Source organism: Lissotriton helveticus, chromosome 10 (assembly GCF_964261635.1).
Source record: "Lissotriton helveticus chromosome 10, aLisHel1.1, whole genome shotgun sequence".
Classification (NCBI taxonomy): domain Eukaryota; kingdom Metazoa; phylum Chordata; class Amphibia; order Caudata; family Salamandridae; genus Lissotriton; species Lissotriton helveticus.
Window position 1 is genome coordinate 1,131,970,147 of NC_136071.1, and position 19,449 is coordinate 1,131,989,595.

Consider the following 19,449-nt stretch of genomic DNA (forward strand, 5'->3'; position numbering starts at 1 on the left):
CCCGCCATGTTTGTGATGGAGTGACCTGTCTGCCGAACTCTAAATAAGGCCCATGTCTGAATACCGTTTTCCTTCTCTGCTTTCTCCATAATGTTGATAACGGGTTCTGACATTTGGCAGAACTTCAACAATACTCTGTCTTGTGCTGGACTTGTATTAAACACAGTGGTCATCGCATAAGGTGAATGAATGACTTGGCTTTCGCTACAAAAGTACTAAATGCTGTATTTCCTCCAGGGCCTGGTGGCGCCTGGTGGTGCCTGGTGCAATAATCTTTTTTGAACATAGAATACTATCTGTTCAAACTAATAGTCAATCATTGGGGTGGCAGGCATTCCCTTTCTATACTGGGTCTCTGGAAGGCTTTGCTTATTATTGGGATTAAGCTTTCAGGATTTGTAAAAGGTTCCATGGCATTTGGGGTTCAGTAGGCACTGGAATGAATAGGCTGTCTTTCAGGAAAATACACTTCACAAAATATCGGGGTATACATTGGTGCTAAAATAAGCGGCTGCTTGCCAGCTTATTTTTGCTGAATGACTTGCCATACACATTGCTGATGTTTTTTTAGCTCTACACACATTGATACAGCCTCTGTATATTAACGACCGCACTGCGCCCATTCCCGGAACCGTACTATACCTGTGTACATGTATTCCTACACACAGCCAACAGACATTGTTTTTGTGGTGGTTGTTGGCCGCAGTATTTCATCAGCTCCCTGATGAAAAAGGTAAGCTGACTAATACAAATAGGGGCCCCTTGAATCAGATGCAGGGCAGACCAGCAGGGGAGAAAAACCCAACACCAAAGGAAATAAGTCTGCCCTATGTATTTTAATTAGAGGCTCATACAGAGTCCAAAAATTTCAATCAACACCACTTTGAGCTCACTACCATGCAGGACCGCATAATGTGATTCAGACAAAAGATAGAAAAATATATAATTTTATTTTCATGAATGTTTCTCAAACGGTATACAAAGGCATCATTATCCAAAATGTACACAAATAACAATAATTCAGTCACATAGAGATAAATAAGACGCCCCAAATCACCCATTCATCTTTCATTCGTCATCACAGACACATTCTTCTAAACTCACATCACACATTCCATCAATCATATTCAGTTCACACACTACAAAAACCTCAGTATACATCATACACTAATACACTGAGGTTATCCTGCGATGTCCTCTCAGCGATTTGCTGGGGAACCAAGATGGTACTAGCAGGACAGAAGGTAACCACGCCGACGCGCGTTTCAGTGCCAGGCCCGATCTACGGCCGCACCTTCATCAGGGCATGTATACGATGGGGAACAAAGGGGGCAACAAGATATCAGGACAGCGGCCACTCTCATATATGAGTGGTGCACGGAACTATCTAGCACACTTCTGGGAACGGTGTTGGTAGAGGTCACGTTCTTCTCAGTATCGGTGCTCCGTTGAACAGAGATATTCTCAAACAATCCCCTATGGAAGGGGGCTCTGTAATAAGCCTGAGACGATATAAGCAGAAGACAACTTCCTGGGCGTAATCTCCAGGAGAAATAAGGTTTAAAAGGTCAGCCCTCTGGCAGACATACGCAGATGGAAAATGCTGTTCTTTGAAAGTTGGTTCACAGCTTCGGAAAATAGGAAACCGACATAGACGAACATCGGGGATTCAAGCGTTTAGATGCTCTCGAGGACGCCGACTCCTATCTTGCTACAGAAACGATCCATCCGGGTGTGAACGCGATAGGTGAGCTGCCCAGGGGGAGCGTCGCCTTATATCCCCTTCCCCCTTCCTTATTCCCTTTGTTCTTGGGGAGGGGGAGGGCGTCGGGCGCTTTTTGCCGCGCGGCAAGTCCTGGTGGCGCTAACCTGCGCAAACAGGATTTGTTCCTTGTGGCTCGGGCGTCCGTTAAGGCACCGGCCCTTGAAGTCCCCTTCGGGGGCGGCCTCTGCTATAAATGTCATTTTGAAAGAGAACTGGCAAAGCCAATAGGCCTAGCACACACTTTGAGTCTGGACTACATTTTTAAAAAGCCCGCTACAGCGAAAAAAGCAAAACAAAAACTGTTGCTTTTCTATACAATCCACGTACAAGATATAAAATGTAATGTGTGTACTTCTGATTTCTGAAATAGTCACTCCCACATTGCAACGCAAGGACTTTTTGGGAGGTAGATGTAATCTAAAAGAGGCATACTCCCCTGGGAATTTGAATGAACTGGTAACAGTAGGTGTGGCAGACAAGTGAGCTCTCAAGCCGCACATAAAAGCTCAACTAGCACACTACAAAATGTGAGAGTGGTTTGTCGTAAAACATTCTGATTCACAAAGGGCGTTCGCAGTCGTGGCAGAGGTCCTGCTCCCGTGGGGGTGTCCACCACTCGTGGCAGGACCTCTGCCCTGGGTAGCTGCAGTACGGAGGTCCCGTCACGAGTATGGGCCCCCACCAGGGCTGCGGAGCCTCCGCCATGAGTGTGGGGTACTCAGGGCCGGACTGGGAACTGAAAGCAGCCCTGGCAAATTTTAGCAGACCAGCCCCTGTGTGGCGCGTAGCGAGCGAGCGCAGCGAGCGAGCCCGACCGCAAGTAGGGGGGTTTGGGGGGGTTCTCCCCCCGAGAAAATTTTGGAAAACGACAGACCAAAATGGTGAATTTTACAGCACTTTTTTCATTATATATTCAATTGTATCAACTTTCAAAGCACAGTAAATAGTAGATGATTACCTTATAGAGCACCAGGTTACCCACCAAGTCATATGTACCCATAGACATTCTTTCAGAGAGCACCAAAAATAGACACAAGTAGTGAATCAGAGAGAACAAAGTAAAAGTGAGACCAGCCCCCCACATGGTGTGTAGTGAGCAAGCGCAGTGAGCAACCACTACTAGGGGGAGTTTAGGGGGTTGAACTTGTCCCCCCCCAAGAAAATTTGAGACACAGAAAGGCCAAAACAAAGCATTTTCCATTACATATTAGATTATATTACCTTTTAAAGCATAGTAAATTGTCACTCATGTTGTCACACATGAGCACACAGGTCACTGACTGATGCCAGAATACTGTGGAAATGTCACACATAAGCACCAAGGCACTGACCCAGGCCTGGTCACACCACCAGGCCAGTAAGCATGCAAACATCACACATAAGCACCCAGGCCAGTAAGCATGGCAATGTCACACATGAGCCACCAGCTCCAGGTCACTGAGGCCAGAAACTATGGAAATAGCACACATAATTAAGCACCCAGGCCAGAAAGCATGGAAACGTCACACATAAGCACCCAGGCTGATAGACGGCATGGAAATGTCTCAAATGGCACCCTGGCCAGAAAGCATGAACAATTAACACAAAGGCCCTGGCCTTGACATGACACATCTTTAAATAGCCTACTTAAGTGGGTGGCACAATAAGTGTTGCAGGCCTACTAGCAGCATTTAATGTACAGTCCCTGGGTACATGTAGAACCACATTTCTAGGGACTTACAAGTAAATTAAAATTGCCAATTCGGTGTAAGCCAATTTTACCATGTTTGAAAGGAAAGAGCGCAAGCACTTTAGCACTGGTTAGTGGTGGTAAAGTGCACTGAGCCCTAAGAGCCAACAAAAATTGCCTTTTTGATGTAATGAGAGGCCAACAGGCACTTATCTGACCTTGTCTCAGCAGTCAGTATGAACAATATGTATCTAAAAAATCATTTTGCATGTGCTAATGGCGCTGGGACTTTTTCTGTAGCTAGACCTAAACAAGAGTGCTTTAATTGTGCAGGGACTACCAGGTACTTGCTGCCTGCACTTTAATTATGAAGGAATAGTACAGGCACTTCTCTGCACTGCCCCCAATTCTTTTAATGGAAGAGTATCAGCATATCTCATCAGCAAACAGGCAGTCTGAGACGAGGAGTACCTACGGTTCTATATTTCCATTTTGAGCACTAGTATAAACTCTCCCTTTGATGCAAGCTACTTTGGATGTTGCAATATTTTAAGGCATTCCCTTCAACCAACCTCACCTCATCACACTAAGGGTGTGAGTTTGCTTGTACACTGACTCACTGGAGAAACTTCTCACCACATGATGCATGGAAGGGACCTCGGTTACTATAGACGGGCGATAACCACTAACTTGCAACAGCGCATCCCTCCTTGTCTCTGTGCAGTTTAGGACACTCCTTACCCAATGATCCTTCCTCATTTCTTATCCACGATATCTAACACCCACCCTCTGCAGAGCCACATCCCTCTTCAAACCAGCAAGTCTAGCGTTACCTACATCATGTTATGCAAACTTATTAGCACATTCACAGGGAAGCCACATGGTGTGGGGTTGTTCCCCTTAGCAACAGCAACTCATTGGTCCTGTGGGGGTTGAAGCCGGCAGTCTGATGGTGGGGAGCTTGCTCATGGTTCTGCAACGGAGCATCCGCACACAACAGCAGAGCACAGCTTGGACTGGGCTAACTGTAGGGCAAAAGTGCACCATCGGCCGAGGGGCATGACTTTCCACCACCATGCCATCCGCCAACGGAATGCACATTTGCTTTAGGTCCAGGCGTGGCGTACACACGCCAACGACTCTTCTCATTACTTCTGTAAGATTGACCGCATCGACATCAGTGACACAAAACTGGACTATAAGGCCACCACCCCCTTTAGACTGAGATTGTTGAAAGAGCAGAGGGACACGGGATACAGACGCTAGTACCATGGGCTCGTAATGGCCATACACAAGTTCAGACTTCCAGACTGCTCCGTGGTCCTTTGAGTACTTGGTGTATGATATAGTAAGTCTGGTCAGTCGATCCCTAGGAGACAGGTGTAGGTTCAAAGTTGGCTCATTTATTGTCCAGTATTCATTTTCTGTTCCCAGTGTTTCCTTGTGACTGTTTGTAGGGATCTTCCTCGGTGTGGGACAGTGGAAGTCAGTGGATTGCATTTATTTATTTATTTATGCATTTCAACCCTCGGGAACAACTTTTATGGATCTCCTTGAAAACGAGGGAGGTCCTAAATAATGGGGTGGTACACAAACAGTCAATATGGCACCATAGACTAAAAGCAGAGGGCTGCCTGTAAAGATCGGCGAGGAGCTAAGGATTTACACACTTGAAGGAAACATTGTTCAGTTGGAAGGCTATGATACAGGTTGTGTGAAAAATAATCACAAGTAGTGGCACCCGGTGGTACAAAATACATGTGCCAATGTTACAATCTTACCTATAGGTGTAAAAATCACCCTACAGGCTTCTGAAGAGGAACAGACAGGTAGAAGGTTACACAACGGTGCTAAATAGCTGCTATAATGATTTAACAGTTGAAGTCAAGCATCTGGCGTCCCTTGTTAAATGCTGGTACCACAGTCTGTGGAGCACATGTGAGGCGCTGGGAGGATTAAGTCATACCGTGCAATAAGCAGAGTGGATCTGCTTGTGTGCAGGGCCGGGCAGTAGTCTCTGGTGAGGTCTCAAGTTAATCGTAGCGTGTCCAGATAGAGAGGGTGCCAGGATTTTGAAGGCAATTGTTGGTCCCAGAATGGGACGCCGGGGCTAGACGAGGCCTAAGATTTGCTGCAGAGGCACGAGACCGGGGCACAAGGGTCAGTTCGGGCCCAGGCCCATACAAAGTAGTACGTGCGAGGTGCAGGGATATCCACACGTCTGTGCTCGGAGTCTGAACCAGGGGCAGTTGCGGTATGCGGGGCAATGCTCCAACTGGCATGAAAGACTAGAGGGCAGCCCAGAGCAGCTTGACCTGACATGCACCTGCAAGCAGCACACCCAATAATGGCTCATTGAGGCCCAACAAGATTGTGAGAGATCCGGGGGCCAGCTCGGCTCTATGTCTCTCAACCAGTGAAACGACCAGAGACGCCAAACACATCTGGAGCACCACTCTGCTCCACTCACCCAACTCTCCCAGCAGTAAGAGTCCCACACTCACAGGTGGACATGCACGCATCATGGAAACAGGTACATGGGGCAAACGTTGAACCTTCGACTTCGAGCAAATAAACTTCCTGTGTGACAATTATGAAAAGGAAAGAGCAAAGGTAAACGTTGTAATTTATTGTTTTTGTGAAGGGAGGAAGCTCTAAACATCCTTTGAAAGACTATGACGTAGATAATGCTTGATGCTGAATGTATAATCTATCTTGCCTTGGAAAGCATAAGGGCTCGATAGACATAAGGGCGGCTAGAAAAGTAGTCCAAATAACGTTGCTTCTTGGAATCGTTAAACTTTTCACCGGGGGAACATCCAGAAAATCAAATTCTACATCTCCAGCCTTCTGTTTCTCAGGATTTCACCATATGAAACGCATTTAGGTTCCAATGAATCTTGCTGATATGTTCCTTCTGAACTGCATAAACAGCCTGGTTTGAAAATGATTTCCCATCGGCGTCCTGAATCAGAAATCACGCGACAGTCCCAACTTTGCCTCGAGCTGCATGGAGCGCTACAGCAACGGGACAGAGAACAGAGCTTATTTCTTTAGCTTTCTTTGATGACAAGTGAAGGACAAGTGCCATTCTTAGAAATTATATATTTATATATTGCGCTGAGTAATTTTCCATGTAAATTGAATAACTTTTAATTGGTGAGGTCCAGCCATTCAGTATTGTTTCCTCTTATAAGCATGACACAGGAGCCAGCATGTTATAGAAACGTGTTAAAAACAAATTCACCTGGCAGGATATTTTGTAGAAAATGTCAATAGATGTGTGCTCGCTCCGAGGCCAGTCATATAATATTGGTTTGTACAATGTGTTTCAGCACTCCAGTGCCAGTATCACGCTTTTTAAAAATGGAGCCTGTTGTTGAGTCTGCTCACGGGGGCCCTTTTTGTTATTTTGTTAGCCTATGGTGGTGCAGCATCATTTTCCTTTCTGTCATAAATCCAGGTGGCAACTTGTTGAGGGTGAGCAAATGTTTTTCAGCCCAATATCTATTGAAATTCCTTGAATACAGAACTATTGGCTGATAAAAAAGATTTTTTTCCGAATGTCATAGACAATTCCTGTGGGGTAAGGGGGATGTTAACACAAATGTCACTAATCCAGTCTTTTTTTTACAGTAAAGTGAATCCTTCATCATTGTTCGCAGTCCACCAAAGTGTTTCGGCAATAAAGTCTGCTAAAAATAGAATGTCCGAGTCCTTGATGTACCACAAGCAGTAGCGTAGCAATTGCCTCGCGGGCTCGAAAGCAAGGAATGGCCCCAGCCAGCAGCTGCCACCAAGTGATTAGAAAAATACAGCCATCTTTGGGGTGCAGAGAAAACATACGATTCTACATCGCCACCTACAGTCCCAGCCCTGCACAATACAACCTCCCACTGACCCACTTCAATTCGACACACCACCTACTGATCCAGCCAGCACAATACCACCTCCTGCTGACCGACTCCAATTCCACACACCACCTACTGAACCAGCCCCGCACAATACCACCTCCCGCTGACCGACTCCAATTCCACAGCACCACCTACTATCCCAGCCCTGCACAATTCCATCTACCGCTGACCCAATCCACCCAATTCTAAACTGAAATGTTTCATTATGAAACTGTGCAAGACAACTATTTAGGCACTGGCCAGTAAGCACATGCCTAAAAGATGTTATTACTAAAAACCCATCTGTAATGAGAATCCTCTTCAAAGGCCACTGAGGAGAGTGGGTGTGTGAGGGCCCTTCCGGGTCCAAGGCATTCCTGTGCATGCTGGTACTTGTATTAGCGTTTATCCTAGTCTGACATCGGGACTACAAGTCCCAGAATGCAGAGGGAAATATGGCCCTGTACTATGCATGTGACAAGTAGGCTTTAAATGTCCCCTTACAAAATCCCATGGTGCTGGATTCTGAGATAGCTTGCCAGCAGTTTGAGGTGACTATTTTCTCCTTTGTCGTTGATGTTTATTGTCTAGCGACAACCCTCACTGCATCGTTCACACTCTCATGAGGCATTATTCACTGTCTCTTTGATTCGCTCATATGGCGGGACTTTGTCCACCATCATTCTCCTGCTCTTTTGGTCACTATTGTTCTTCTTGCTGGCAGTCATGATTCGTTTCTATTCTGAAGGCATCGCCCTTCCTTTTGTGTGTCATAGCAAAAAGTGCCATTCTAAGGTTGTCAAAAACTGTTAATTAATGAATAGCTGATATTCAAATGTCATTAGTTAAAATCGCCAAGAATGCATCCAAACGATCGTTGGCTCAGACGGCCATGTTGCTATTCGACAAAGTGGCCGCCACATCTGCATCACAGGGTATTAGGAAAGCTTATGTCACATTAGTCTAGCTGTCCTGCAGGACTATTCTCTTCTATAGTGTGGGATATGACATTACAGAAATAGTCTAAATGTCAATACTTCATACTATATAATGATATATGAAAAATAATCCACTGTTTAGCTTTCTTTTGTGCCTAAACTGTTTCCTTGAAATGATGAGGTGAATTACATATCCTTCCATTCAGGGTCTGGCTCACAAACTTTTTGTGTAACAAAGAGGTATTTGGGTGCGCCAAAAAGCTTTTTCCACACTTAAGTCCAAATCCCTAGTCATGAAGTTTGTTTTTTTAAATTGGACGGCATAATGCACCCACGATGGTAAGAAATCCAACTAGCCTGGTGCATTTTTCAGTCCATGGCAAGGCAGACGGAGGCAGTCATAACCAGGAGTAATAGACTCCTCTCATGCCTGAATCCTGGTGCCACTGCTCCTGCTGCACTCATGAAAGCTGTGGCCTTGCATACATTAATACCAAGGCCCTGATTACAAGTCTGACAGACAGATATTCCCTGGAGCATTATCACTCTGTCTTTTCATAACTGGCCAGGTTTTCCAGTTCTCAGATGTCTTGGGTGCGGGAAAAGGAGACCTGATGAAAATCCAGCAGGTAAAATCACACGGCCCGGGGCCTCAGACTGTAGGCGGCCCCGGTTTCACCCTCTCCTACGTCACAGTGAGCACTTCCACCCCCCTCCCACGCCTCTCTCTTCCACTGCCTATAGCTTTGCTTACAACCTTCATTTTCGGCCCTTATGTTTTTTTAAATTTTTCTTTTAGAAGTGCATTTCACTTGCGCAGTATTTACTTGCACCCTTCCTGCTCATTTCAGCTCCCATTTAGCTATCTGAGACAAAAGGAAAGGAAGTGGCATCACGTCAGTTTCATGCTACTGCTCATGCTCTGTTACAAGCAAGCTTTTTTGATCTTGCACACATTTAGTGGTGTGATGCAGCCTTGTCCGCTGCTGCCTGTAGCTCTGTTGCTTGTGTGTTTTGCAATCAGGCATAATGGGTACATAATAAAACTGCACGCTTTGAGAGTGAAACAGTGGCATAAGGAGTCACATGGATATAATCAGTGCTTTAAATGGGCCGGTACTCGCCTGTACTGAGTACCGGCACTTCTTCATTTTCTCCCCTTGAGTACCGGCACTTTGTTCTAGAAGATAGAGAGTACCGGTACTCATGGGGATCTGACTTTATCCGAGGCAGCGCGCTCCCTTTATCCCTCAAGTTATACTACGGCAGCACCTTTCAAGCACTGCACGGAATCAATCAATGGAGCTCGTCACCAGGACCCAGCGTGAGCTGCTTTGTAAATCAGAGCAGGGGTCTGTCTGCGGAGTCATTTGCTTATCCAAAGATCTTTCACAGTGGGCGCTAAGAGGGGGCTGTAAAATCTAATGGGTGGCGGTGGGAGGCACTATTCAGGACATAACAAAAGAACGTATGGGAAAGCTTTTACAGTCGCCACGCATCTGAATTGCTTTCTTGCACACTTCCACTTCCACACTCGCTGATTCCTATTTCATCGACCTTGGACAGACCTTAAGACCAATCAAAAATTTGGAGATTGGCACCTGGTTCCCCAGTACAGACGTTGTCAGCTCTGGCCCTAACTCTGGTTTACAAATGTTCCAGAAGAGACTTATTTATTTTATGCGTTTTTATATAGCGCGGACTTTACCCGAAGGTGTCAGAGCGCTTCACAATAGGAACAGTAATGATACATGCGGAGAAAATTACAAGTGAACAAATTACAAAAGCAAACGTTAAGTTACATGAGGCAAAAGTGACAATTGTGAGCAAACAAAATACAAGAGGTAGCAATCGGTACATTACAGGAGGAGAAAGTGATATGTGTGCAGGTTACAAAAGCATACAAAGTACAAGTAGAGGTATAATACTGCAATAAATGGCAGACACTCCAGCACAAGAACAAACGTTACATGAAGCAATGGTGGCACTTGCGCAAGTATCTAAAGCAAACAAAATGCAAGAGGTAGCAAACAGTATGTTACAAAAGAAAAGTAACGTGTTCATGTTACAAATGAGTACCAGTACTGGACAGATGGCTCAGTGGGCTGTAGGCCACGGGTTCGATTTAAGGCAGGCTGAAGCAGCATGTAATCCTTAGGCGGTTGATAAAATGCATGCAGATTTCGTGCATACAACCTTGGCACGGTCAAAAAGCTAACCCCGCCCCTTGTTCCCCCTTAGCCCGGCCCTAAACTCCGCCCACTGCTCCTTTTGGTGAGTACCTGCACTTATTTTTTTCCATTTAAAGCACTGCATATAATGAAAGAGAAAAGGCCAGCCTTGAACAGCAGATATTTTGCAGCATGCACATACAAGCTACTCCAACCCATAGGCATATAGCTTAAAATGCATGCACCCACAACAGAAGTAAAATATTACAAGCTGCAATTAAAAAAAGCATTTGCAAAGTAATAGGTCTCGCATTACTGAAAGTTTCAGCTATTGGCATTGCAATTAATAATGGTGCACCAATAGCTCAACGTTTCAGCAATGCAAGACCTACTGCATTGCATATGCTTGTTTATTTAAACAATTATTTTTTGTGTGTAATATCATCCTGTGGGAGGCTTAGCCCAGTTAAAAAAAAACGTCTCCCAGGAACTGTTAAAGTGATGTGTGCTACAGTCACGAGAAACGTTATGCTTGAGTAAGAAAAGGCAGAGATGTCTTACGAGAATTATGTAGAGAAGCCTTGCCTCTCTTATAGTTTTCACGCAAGATACTGTCCAAGCAAATTTTGTCTAATAAGCATAATTCCACTCTTTTTAATGAACATTATGCGCCCTTTGCACTGGGAAAGCTCCATAGGAACTGCTCTCAACCCTCATTCTAGGGAGTTTTGATAGGCCAATGACCCGGGGTTAAATAAAATTGATGTCTCTCAAAGACAGCCTTCAAAATGACTACATAGCAGCAAGAGACAGGTGGGGTGGATGTAGTGCATTTTTCTTGTTAAGTTTAAGAGGGGGTGTTATTCGAGTCTCGTGAAGGCTTGACTGGGGGAGTTAGGTGAGCCACAAGCACGCAAGGGAAGTGACAGGGGTTTTTCGGTGCTAAGGAAGGTCGCATGCCCCTGTCCCCGTCCACACCCAGCTTGCACGGCCCTGAGAGGCGCAACTTACTTTGTGAGGGGCCGGGCTGGTGTGCTTCTAAGGCTGCTGAGGAGCAACTCCAGTTTCCGCCGCCGGTCAGGACCCTCAAGTGTTTGACGGAGATAAATACCCATGGCATGGCACAGAACTCTGTTACGGCGCCGCTCACATGATTAATCACGCTGGTGCGCGCGTAGGGTAAAAAGCGCGGTGGCTGTGTTGGGGAGCTCAGAAAGACGTGCGATTGCGCAAGGTTTAATTGTTGCAACTTGCAAGTGCGCATGCGTGGTGAAATACGCATACACCTAATGCGTGAAACTTGGCAAGACTGTGTATTTCTGGTTTTGGATCCATTTCACCGAGAAGCAAAAACAACGAAAGGAGAAAAGAGAAGGTAATGCCTGGCTGTTCGTAATTACTCATGACTGTCTTTCTGACTCATGCAGGGATCGGTTCCAAACGGCCAAATCGGCCCCAGCAATAGAACCGGCCCCCTCTCACAAAACCGGCCCCCACCCCCCCTCCAGCCGACCGGGGGATTGCCCGGTGCCCGGACTTACCAGTCCGGGCCTGGGGGTACTTTTGTGAATTGGGCCCTCTGGAAGCACTCTGTGACTGATAGAACGGCCAATGGAGTAACAGGGTCCATTAAAACTGAGTGGTATTTGCTTGAAGTGTCCAATGATGTGCTAACTATTGCCTGAGACTACTTTCCCTCTGTCACTCATTACTTTTTTTTTTTTTTTTTTTTTTTTTTTGTTCAAAAACCTTTATTGGAGTAAGCATAGAGAAGTACAAGAATGGGCCTACAACCTCACGGGCTGGCCGCTAATAACAAGGCACAATGCATGAAATAAAAATGTACACCCGTGGTTAGGCACAGCTCGAGTACAAAGCATTACTCTACAGATATCACAGAACAATTTGTATTTTTATTTTTTACAAAAAGAAAAACAAACACTAAAAGGCGAATGCACGATAATTAAGGTCAGCCCAAAGAACGGAGGGGACGGTCCACGATCAGGAGAACACACCCAGAGCCCTGAGGCTCCAATCAAGTCGGGAGGGGGGGGAGCAGCGTGGAGAACCGGAAGTATAAAAAACCTTATGGAAAGGTTCCGGGAACGCTAGTCTAGGGAGAAAGGACAATCTCAGCAGTGTCTACAAGGGGAGGGGCGCAAATACCCCCACGATAATCATTCCACTGGCCCCAAACCTTCGTCCACGCCCTGTGTCTGCCCCTGGCCACATAAACCGTCTTCTCACGAAACATGGACCAGTCCATGTTGTCCTCCCACTTCGAGACCTCAGGGGGCCTGGAAGCGCCCCAGAGTTGCGCGACATCCCGCTTCGCAATCATGTAACCAAGGGTAGCCCATCTGGTCTGGGCCACAGAGTAGTCAGTGGGCTCCCACACATTCAACAGACATCGTCGAGGCTCCGGCCGCAGGGCCACATCCGTCACAGCAGTCATCACCTCAAGCACAGCAGTCCAGTAAGCAGCTACAACCGGGCACTCCCAAAGGATATGTAAAAAGGTCGCACTCAAACCACATCCACGCTTACATAGCCCATCCGAAGAAAAGCCCATCGTAACCAGACGCGGACCAGTGACATAGACTCGATGAAGAATCTTAAGTTGAACCAAACGGAGACGGGCAGGAATGGCCACCTCCTTGGGAGAAGAGAGTGCCGACTGCCAATCCTCGTCGTCCAGTTCCAACCCATCGCCAACCCAAGCCTCCCGAAGTCGGACCAGTAAGTCCGCCCGATTATTAATCAATTTCTTGTAAATCAGAGAAATAGTGCTATCGGGAAGATGCCCATCAAGGACACGGTCCTCGAGGGGGGAAGATTCAGGCAGGGCCTCATCAGGAACCAAGACTGAGGCGAGGGCGTGCCGGACCTGCAGGTAGCGAAAAAATTCCCTACCACTCAAACCATATTCCGCCTGGAGGGCCTGGAACGACTTCACACAACCGTTCGAGTACACGTCACCCACCTTACAGATCCCAATCATATCCCAGCGGTCGAAACCCTTGGTAGACCAGAGTCCGCCCAAACGTTCCGAGGCATAAAGCGGCGTCGCCAACGTCAATCGATCCTCCCACCCCAAACTCACATTCGCAGCTCGCCATACAGTTACTGCAATCTTGGATGGGCCCACAAGATGGCGACCGGCCGATCGGGAATAAAGCGCTCTAGTAAAGTCCCCACCCGGAAGCTGGAGTCTATCCATCTCGAATGCAGGATTACGACCCGGGGAAAACATCACGTGATTAATGGCAGACAACTGGGAAGCCCAGTAATATCGCTTGATATCGGGGAGCGCCATGCCCCCGTCATACCAGGGGATGGTGAGCTTTGCTAGTGCGATACGCGGTCGCCCATCCCATATCAATTGCCGTTGAAGACTCTCAATCTCTTGGAAATAGGTCTTAGGAATAGCGTCATAGGAGTTGTGAAGCGCGTAAAGGAATCGCGGCAAGGACATCATTTTAAACAGGGCTGCCCTGCCCAGAGGAGACAAAGGAAGCTTGCGCCAACGGGCCACATCCAAGCGCAGTCTAAGCAACGGTGGGAGGAGATTACGCTCAAAGCGGAGCGTCGGGTCCAACGTAATAAAAATCCCTAAATACTTGAAACCCGACTGGACCACCTGGATAGGAAGTCTGCTCGGCAAGGGGGGCAAAACCCCCGAAAGAACATATACACAGGACTTGGTCCAGTTAATAACGAGTCCCGAGTTGGCTCCAAAAGAAGCAAGAACGTCAAACAGAACAGACAGAGATTTACGCGGGGAGGTGAGATATAAAAGGATATCGTCCGCGTAAAGCGAAACGCGGTCCTCAAAGTCCGGAGACCAGCGAATCCCCTTGAGAGACGGTTCCCACCGAAGCCAGGCAGCCAATGGTTCCAAGGCGAGAGCAAACAGTAACGGAGACAAGGGGCATCCCTGACGGGTACCCCTGCCAAGGGTGAAAGGAGCCGAGACCCTACCATTCACCACTACTTGCGCCAGAGGTGCCGCGTACAGTAATTGGACCCAACCAATAAACTCAGGTCCAAAACCAAATTTCTCAAGAGCCGCCCAAAGATAAGGCCACTCCACCATGTCGAAGGCCATGGATGCATCCAACGATGCCAAAATGGCCGGCTCCGTCAGAAGCCCCGCCCTCGCGATCACGCCGTGAAGACGACGTAGGTTCAGAGCCGTGTTGCGATGTGGGATAAATCCAGATTGATCCGGATGGACCAAGTCACTAATGACCGTCAAGAGACGGGATGCCAGGAGTTTCGCCAATACCTTGGGTTCAACATTTAGTAGGGATATGGGCCTATAGGAGGAACAAAGATCACGTGGTTTACCCTCCTTGGGGATGACAACTATCGTGGCCAGTCTCTGATCATAAGGGAGAATACCCCGTTCCCGGGACTCCAGAAACATGGCGCGGAGATACGGAGCCACCCTATCGGGACACAACTTGTACAATTCGATTGGCAACCCGTTCGGGCCCAATGCTTTGCCCGAACGGAGGGAACGGATGGCAGTAGCTATCTCATCAACCGTAAAGGGGGAGTCCAACGCCACAACGGTCTAAATCAGAAACAATGGGCAGGGCTATATCACGCAACAGAAGGCGAGAGTCAACCACATCCCTCACAGACACAGGGGTATACACCACACGGAAGTACTCGGCAAACCGGTCAACTATCCCAATCGGGTCTGTTACACTCACACCACATGCAGACTGAATCACGGGTACCACACGATTAGCTCTCTCCTTCTTATCCAGCCACGCCAGCAATTTACCCGCTTTGTCACCCACATCATACAAACGTCCCTGTTGCTCCCGAAACATCACTTTGGCGGCATCCGTGACCAAGGACTTATAGGCAAATTGTTTCAGACCCAGGGCATGGAGCTTCTCAGGCGTGATACCAGATTCCAAACCCTCCTCCAATGCAGAAATCTCCCCCTCAAGATCAACCACCTCTCTATTCCTCGCTCTCTTAGCCTCAACAATAAGGGAGAGGGCCTGCCCACGAATCACGGTCTTAAAGGCCTCCCACAGGGACACAGCAGATGAAACCGACCCCTCGTTATCCAGAAAATACGAGTCCAAGGACTTAAGCAAAAGGGTGCGGGTCTCGGGGGAGGTAAGGTACCACGGATTAATGGGAGCCACCCTGCCCACTGCCTCCACCCCAACCTCAAAACGAAGCCAGAGCGGAGAGTGGTCAGAGATACCCCTGGGCATGTGCACAATCTCACGCACCGCCGGGGACTGAGCCGCAGGCATCAGGAAATAATCCAGCCGAGACAGACTCCCATGGGCACCAGAGTGAAAGGTGTACTGAAGCTGCGTAGGATGCAAAAGCCTCCAGCAATCCACCAGGCCGAAGGTATCCAAAAAGCCACCCAACCACTGCTGAGCCGCCGGGGTATCCCTAGGGGGGTGGCGATCATGGAGGCCAGAGACTACCGAATTAAAATCACCAGCCAGAAAGAGAGTACTATCAGGAAGGTCCAACAAGACACGGCCCAAATCTGAAAAGGTAGAAGTCTGCAAGCCGGGGGGCACATAAACTGTTAATAAGGAGAGGGCACGGCCTTCATATCGACCCACAAGGACAGCAAACCGCCCCCGGTCATCCTGAATAACATCATCAATAGCCAGGGGGAGGGAAGCCCGAATAAGGATACCCACACCCCTGGAACCCGAGGTAAACCCCGAATGTGCTACGAGGCGATAGCCCCACCTATTCATTGCATGACAAACATTGCCTATCAAATGAGTCTCCTGCAGGAAAACAATGTCAGGGGATAAACGTCGTATACATTTCAACACCACACTTCGTTTGATACGATCACCCAGACCGTTAACGTTCCACGAAACAAATCGCAACCCGCTACCCCCCATCCCACCCGACAAAGCCCAAACCCCCCACCAATGAGCATGACCACAAAAAGCAATTCAAATACAGAATAAAGTCGCCTTGAACACAGAACACACAAACAACGAACTTCCCAACCACCCACCCCCCAAATAACAAGAAAACACCCCCCACCCTGCACCCCTGCAAAAAGCTAAAAAGCCACCCCAACCTGCAGTGTGCCTGTCGCCCAAGAACCCCTATTCTACACAAAGACCCCGGAGGAGGAAAGGCTCCGTCCCACCCGCCCCCCGATCAAACCAATAGCGAGAAGAAGACCATACATCAAAACACAAATGAGATAGAGGAACACAGGCTTACATCCCCGGACCAGTTATACAAAACAAGGCATCAGTCAAAGATGAAACGTTCAGCTCTCTACACCACCTTCAGCACCGCCCGGGTGGGCTTCGGACTCAGTCTCAGGAGGACGATTAGGCAGGGAGTCCAGCCAGTCATTCGCAGCATCTGGCCGATCAAAGAAGAAAGTTCGATCATTATACTCCACCCGCAGCCTGGTCGGAAAGAGCATTGCGTAACGCATCCCCAAGTCCCTAAGACGTTTCTTGGCACCACGAAATCCCATACGCTGCTTCTGGACCTGTTGGGAAAAGTCCGGATAAAAGTTCACCGTGGCATTTTCAAAGGCTACCGGGCCCTTCACCCGCGAGGCCTGCAGGATAGCGTCCCGATCTCTGTAGTGGAAAAGCTTTGCAACAATAGGTCTCGGCGGGGCGCCTGGCTTGCCCTGGCCCCCCGGAACACGATGTGCGCACTCCACTGTGAAAAATTTACTAAGGCCAGACGGAGAAAGGTGGTTCTGGATAAGGTCTTCAACCAGGAGATCAACCGAGTGGGGTTCTGGATTCTCCGGCACACCAACCACGCGAACATTACAGCGACGTGCCCTGTTCTCAAAATCCTCCAAGCGCCGGGTCATGAAATCGTTCACCCTACAGAGATTGCCAATCTCCGTCTGAATATCAGAGACGTCCGTCGTGAGGCTGGAAGATTTGATATCCAACGACTTCACCTTTTCGTTCGTCTTGGAGAGATCGGCTCGAATCAAATTCACCTCAATCGCCACAGTGTCAAGTTTGTGGGCCAAAGTTTCGTACTGTTGGCCTATGGATTCCCTCATGCCAGAAATGGCGCCCATGATGTCCTGCAAGGAGGGCTCCGTCGACGCATCCGTTACTTGGTCCGACGCAGTGGGACCGGGCAGGGCAGCTCCGGGGGACCCCTTAGAGTGGGTATAACGATCCATAACATTAGATTGAACCGGACCCCCGCGCAGAGGTGTCTTCGTCTTGCGCGTCTCTCGGTCCCCTCTGCCCGCCATTTTGAAGATGCGTCACGAGTAATGTCACCAGGGTCGACGGACCGGGCACCAGAAATGGAGGCCCCGGGACCAAAGGACTACAAGAGGGGTATCACCAGGATAGAGGCAGCCCACTCCAGGAACAGTGCAGCCAAGGGCCAGACAACCTACGTGTGTCCCGGCCGCAGCTCTGGCCCGACCCTCTCACCAATGTCCCAGTCCGAGGCAGAAACGAAACCGAAACTTAAGAGGGGGACTTACAAGACCAATCCCCCTGCTGTTGTTGTTCAACTCCAAGACGGCCACCGAACCTCACCCAGTCCCGGGCGCACTTCGGGGGCGGAGCCCAAAAGTTCAATTGAACATAATTCAGGCACCCGATGTCCAAATCAGATTCTGAAAGGTCCAGGTGGATCAGCCCAACGTCCTCTATATGAATCCTCGCAAAAAATCAGGATTAAAGCAGGATATTAAGCCGGGAGCGGCGGGGGTCCGGGGAGCGCTGGGCTCACGCGGCCATCTCGGATGCCCGCCAAGCTCCTCAAGTCACTCATTACTAATTCTTCTGCTCACCTTCACTTATGTGTGCTCATCTGAATAAAAAGGCATGTATACCACCACCACCACCACTCCTCCTCCTCCTGCTGTTGAGCTCTCACTGATCCCCCTCAGCAATCTACTGAGATCACCCTAAGTACAAGCCTTTGTAAACAGGGCGGCCATCTTTGAATTTCAAATGTGTCTGCTGCTATCCCCCCCTCCTGCTAATGTAGTGTGTGAATCGCAGCAATACACTCCGGTATTCGCCTCCTAACTTTTCACCCGCCTACTGGTACATTCATTATTTGTTGTGTGTATTACACGTTTTCTTTGTGATTGCAGTTTATAAACGTTCGACGCTCTCCAGACAATAGTAGGCCCTTAGCTGGGTCCAGAAGGTTTCCTCTGGCTAGAGCAAGCAGTTTCCGTCCAGCGTTTTGGTTCCTCCATCATGAAAGTCATCCGTGAGGTTTCACGGAGTCTGTACTTTGGGTAGTTCACAAATAATGATACATTTTTAGAACTATACATTTTGGCAGAGGGTAAAGACTGCTTATCCAATCTCAAAATATTTAGATTTTACTATTTGTGACTCATGAAACAGCCGGTTTATTGAGATTTATTTATATGGTGATTCATATCCTGGCATAGGTTTCCAACCACTTAAGGTAGGCACAGTAGTTGCTGCCTAATTAAACTGGTACTCATTTTATCAACAGAGGCAAAGACTGTTCCCACAAAGTATGACACTGGTATCCTGAGCTGGAACAAAAGTAACCCAGGCTTATTGCAAGCAACCTCCTATCACCCTTTGTGTGTTTCATGTACTGCCCCAAGTGGCACTGTGTCACTGAAACCAATATGTATCGGCTGATGAACCCATAACTAGGGCTAAACCAGTTCTGGGTCGCTTGTATTCAGGTTCAGGGAGGACCTGGCTTGGTAATTCGGGCTGGACTGTTCCCAGGAGGAACAGAGTCAAGACTAATTTGCATATGAGTGGGTCCAAACTGAGGTAGCGTGGTGATCAAAAGAACGATGGGCTGGAATGCTACCCCAAGCAATAGCCAGTGGTTAGACTTGTTGCAAACAGCTTCTCATCACTTTTTGTTTTGATTAACTCAAGGAACCCTCTTGTTGGCCTTCTCTATTTTAAATAATGTGTTCATGCATGTACTATATTACAATACATGCTGAGAATAGCAATTGTAAGTATGTTTAAGGTTTGTCTCT

At 48.0% G+C, this 19,449-nt stretch overlaps 1 protein-coding gene across 2 annotated transcripts in view; it reads left to right on the forward strand.

Moving 5' to 3' along the window:
- Window positions 1–19,449, forward strand: part of OSBPL10 (oxysterol binding protein like 10) — a 784,850-nt gene that overhangs the window by 691,699 nt on the left and 73,702 nt on the right. The gene's annotated exons all lie outside the window — the stretch shown is intronic.